The sequence below is a fragment of the Hipposideros armiger genome, unplaced genomic scaffold (genome assembly GCF_001890085.2).
Source record: "Hipposideros armiger isolate ML-2016 unplaced genomic scaffold, ASM189008v1 scaffold_35, whole genome shotgun sequence".
Taxonomy (NCBI): domain Eukaryota; kingdom Metazoa; phylum Chordata; class Mammalia; order Chiroptera; family Hipposideridae; genus Hipposideros; species Hipposideros armiger.
Window position 1 is genome coordinate 4,082,706 of NW_017731385.1, and position 4,743 is coordinate 4,087,448.

The following is a 4,743-nucleotide window of genomic DNA, read 5'->3' on the forward strand; positions in this document are numbered from 1 at the left end:
GAGAGAGAGAGAGAGAGAGAGAGAGAGAGAGAGAGAGAGAGAGAGAGAGAGAGAGAAAGATGAAGGAGGAAGAGAAGGAGGGGAAAGGGGGTATCATTTCCCACTAAAAATTTTTTTAGTCTTTTCAAACCTCTTCAGTGAGTTCAATCTTCAATCTTTGTGAACATACCTGTAGGCCCAATTCTTTCCAACTCAAGAAATACAGGGGCCTGCTTGCTCTCGGAATTCAATTTAGCATTTTTTAAAGGAGGCCTTAGCGCTACCCTCCGACTTAGAGCTGTCTCCCACACACGTGTGAGCATTGTACGTGCCATGGGTCCTCTGTTACTTGCAAAACGTCCTGCTCCCTGTGGAAATTAAATTCCATTCCAGTGTTTTGAACTTCGCATGTTTAGTTCATGACCTGGGGGCCCTCAGAATGTTAAATCTAAAACTCGGTGTGGGTTTTCATGAACAACTTAGGACTTGGTCTAAACGCCCCCATTCCTTCTGGGCAGCCAGAGGCAATTGCAGTTGCAAAGTATGCAGGCTGTCCACCCTCAGCTCTAACTGGGAATGGTTTGTTCTGCGACACTCCAGCTTCTAGGCACAAAATATTTGTCAGCATGTGGCCTATGTACATCTATGCAGATGGTGGACGCAATGATTGTCTCGTTGTTTCCTGTTGTTAAATGCAATCATTTGTCTATAAATATTCTTCCTCTCGATGGCATGGACATAAAATCCATACTTCTCACCCAGCGTGTGTGAGGAGGGGATAAAAGGAAAGGCCTGCTAGGAGGCACTTAGTAAGGATGAGTTGTGTACCTACTATGTGGCTGGAGAGTCTCCACACCTCATCTCTAGAAGACAGGTGATTTTTTTTCTTAGCCTTCCAAGAGGTTAAGTAATTTGCCTGAAGTCACGTGTTCTGAGCTGGGACTTGAATCCAGTAGTTCCTGATTCGGGAGCCTGGTAGCTTTGGGTTTTAAATGAAAAATATACTCACTTGGGGGAAGCAGACAGTTTGTCTTTATCATCTAAAGCCCAAGTATTCTTTCCCAGGAATGGGTTTGCAGAACCGTGTCTTCAGTGACATAAAGCCAGGTGGCCTGGTCTTGAATCCTGGCTCTCCTTCTTACTGGCTTTGTGACCTTGGGCGACAATTTAACCTCACTGTCCTCACCAGTAAAATGGGCATGGTGCTGATGATAATCCTATCTACCTAAAAAGGTGTTGTCGGCAACCAATAGGATAATCTATGAAGTATGGCAAGCCCTCAATGATTAGACTAAGATTGACTTACATGTTCAACCAGAGGTGGAATGCCAAGTTCAAGGAATGCACTCCTAGAATTAGAATTCAATAAACCAATTGGAAAGCAATGAGGCTTTCCTCTTCCCCCCTTTTTAATGGACTTTCCCAGCAGCCAGGAATGTACCTGTTCCTTCAACAAATGCTTGCAGAGCCCTAACATGGCGCCAAATTCTGAGCTGGGCGCTGAGGAAATAAAAGTGAACAAAACAGACACACTTCCCCATTCCCCAGACCGTGGGGCTCACAGTCTGGTGGGGAAGATGCCAATTATACAGTCAGGCCTGTGGTGGGTTAAAGCACATTTCTCTGAACAACACAACAAAGATGAATGCTTTTTCATCAAACCAACTCTGCCCTCAAGTTTTTATAAAAATCTTGTACAATTTACTTTGAAACGTGTTTTTTCTTTTGCCCAAGAAATGGTTGTTTTATGGAATTATAGGTTGTCTAGTTTCATGAATCTCCTTATCCAACACATGCTATTGCTAAAAGCCTGTATGTTTACCTACATTGCTACAAAACCTTGTTGACAAACCCTGCTTCCTGTTAGTTCCAATTACAAATGGCAAATTGGATTCGATGTTTTTTTCACACATCAGGTATTTAAGCAGTTTTTTAAAAATATCTCTCTTAAAATGCCAACTAGAATATTTCTGGAGCAAAATGTCATCTTAATGGGGATTTAGAATGTAGCAGTGGATGGAAGATGTTAGGGTTTTTTAAAATGTTTGCTGGGCTTTTAGAGGGCTATTAGAAAGTCCAGAGAGCCCTAACTTTTCCTTTTGGGTTCGTGGGGGCATTGCTGGGCATTCCTCTGGACACGTGTGCTCTCTCTGTCCTTCACGGTCTGCCCTTGGAGGGTTTGTGACAATGGGCTCTCGGTCCATGTGAGTCATAGATTCCACTCCAGGACACCCTTTGAGGGTGAGGGGTGCTAAGAAAGTGACACTGATCAAGCTGGGTGTAGCTGAGGGGCAAAGCAGGGTGACGCAGGACATGGCAGCTATCTCCTGAGAGAGAGAGTCCACGTGCAGAGAACAAGAGATTGTTTGGTGAGGTGGGAGATATGAGACAGGAGGCCACCAGCTGGGTGACGGCAATGTCAGGGGCATCAAACTGCAGGTCCACCCCTGCTGTCTTGCCAGACACTAAGGCTTCAGGCACCTTCCATGTAACACAGAACAAACAAAACCCAAGCAAGCCACTTACAGTTTAACCTCTGGAGAGAGAAGGCTCCTTCCTACCCAGGTCCGGTCCCTCTGGGACGCCTTCTAAGGGGACTTCAGGACTTGATCTTGGGCGGTGAAAAAGCCTGAGAGTCAATGGAAAAGATGCTGAAAGCGTGTGATCCGGTTCCAGACAGAATTCAACATAATGAAAGGAAATATTGTATTATCTGTATTACCTTTCAATAGCTCCCTCTCCATCACTCTCTTTAAATACATACACACACACACACACACACACGTGCAAGCACATTTGCACAAACACACATGCATCCCTCTGGAAGTGGTGGAAGCCAAATGCTTCGTGTTTTCCAGCATTTGAGCCTGGTCTCACCAGCCCTCAAATGTATATACCGCTCCGAAGTCAGATGGCAGAGACCCTTCTGTACCCAGATGTGTTGTGACACTGAGCATCTCGCAGTCCCCTCCACTCCTTGTCCCCAGCCTTATGTAATCCAGTGGCACTTATGTTTTCTCAGTGTGTCTGTTTGTATCATTTAGGCTTGAGGTCCATCTGACAGTGACTGTATCTTTTCTGTACACAATGTATTCAGTTACTATTAAACAATAATAGTTATTTAATAACAGCAAGTTGTGTGCCTCAGGGAGACAGGACTCACTGGAGAGCAGCGGGAGCTGGGAGGGGGTTGGACACGTGTCACAGGGCGTTGGATGTCTTCCGGGTGGGAGCATCTCTACTCCTTGCCCTGGTGATACTGATCCTGGAGCTCTAGAAGAAAACAGAATGTCAGGGTCCCTTTGGGAAGTAGAAATTTGTCCTTGAAGTACCAGAAAAGATGGGATTACTTTAGCTCTGGGTAACTGGTGGGAAGCCCCTCAGTTTGATGGCAAAACCCCCAACAGCATGGAGAAAGGCTAGGGAAGGTGTTTTTTAATAGTTTTTTTTAAAGATTTTTATTGGGGAATTGGGGGAAGGGGAACAGACAAGTTGCTGTCCTTTGTTCTTCAGTCTAGTTGTGGAGGACGTTGCTTCACCTGCCCAAGTTGGCACCATCATTGCGCTCTTCCTGGGCGATGCAGATAGTCACCAGCTTCTGGACGGCCACTCCCGGTGGCTGCTGGCCGCTCACGCTGGCTGCTGGCTACACACGGTAGCCCATGGCAACCCACTGCTGCAGGGGCTGCAGCCTACGCCGTCGCCAGCGACTCATGGCAGCCCAGCTCCAGGTTGAGCTGTTGTTCAGCATCTTAGCTGTGGAGGGCAGTGTCACTGGCCCGCATATGTGGGATCCGAACCGGGGCCCTCTGGTGTCCCAAGCCAGCTCTTAACCAACACGCCCCTCGGCCGGCCCTAGGGAAGGTGTCTTGAGGTCATTTTCTTTCCCACTCCTATCTCTCTCAAGTTGGCATCTCCACAGCTCAAGACCATAAAGGATTAGCTTCTTTATTTTCCCTGTCTCTTGGAGGGAGAGAGGCACCTGTTTGTGGAAAATTGGCTGAAGTGAGTTTTCAAGGGTCCCTTGCAGTGATGCCACCAAGGAGGGGCTTACAGATGAGGCAGGGAGTAACCTCCTCAGGCTTGTATCAGAGCCCTTAAAACCATCCCCAAATAGATAGGCCTTATAAGTTGCTCCCCAAAGTGTGGTTCAAGACTAGCACAACTTCTCCTGATTATTAGAACTATGGAATCACAGAATTTGCAGCAGCTCAGGGCCAGAATTAGCATTTTAACAAGACACACAGGAAGGCACGGGCATTAGAATCAGAGAAGTCTGCTCAGTCAGCGGTTCTCCTCCTGGCTGCACACCAGCATCATCTGGGAACCTTTCAGAAGGACCCATTGGCTCCCTGTAGGTTAAGAAGCACTGATTTAGACGAGTAAATCAGACTGGGTTCCATCTCCCTTTGCCCCTCGGTTGATGTATGAACTCAGGACAGCTCTAGGCTGGCTTCTAAATTTGTGAAATTGGGGGAATAATTAACGCTATCTTCTAAGATTGTTGTGAGGATTAAAAGAGATGCTGTTTGTAAACTGTGACGCACAGTCAGTCCTCAATAAACAATTACCTATTGTCACCCAAACAGGATTTAAGAGTGCTGGCGTAAATCTCCACGATGATGATGTCGCGGGGGAAGTTTTAGGTGACTCCTTATGCATGGAGATTTCTTTGAGCTTATCAGCCACTATCTCTAAGTTAGCACACTGTATCGGTCTTTCTCAGTGCCTTCAGTAGCTTCTCATTGTTTGATAATTGATGCC

General features: G+C 46.5%; 1 long non-coding RNA gene across 1 annotated transcript in view; it reads right to left on the reverse strand.

Annotated features, from left to right (window-relative positions):
* LOC109380356 (uncharacterized) overlaps positions 1-2,601 on the reverse strand; it is a 32,981-nt gene extending 30,380 nt beyond the window's left edge. The window contains exon 1 of the long non-coding RNA XR_002123446.1: positions 2,506-2,601. This is a non-coding gene — a long non-coding RNA (uncharacterized LOC109380356). The remainder of the gene's footprint in view (positions 1-2,505) is intronic.
* Positions 2,602-4,743: the final 2,142 nt, after the last annotated feature.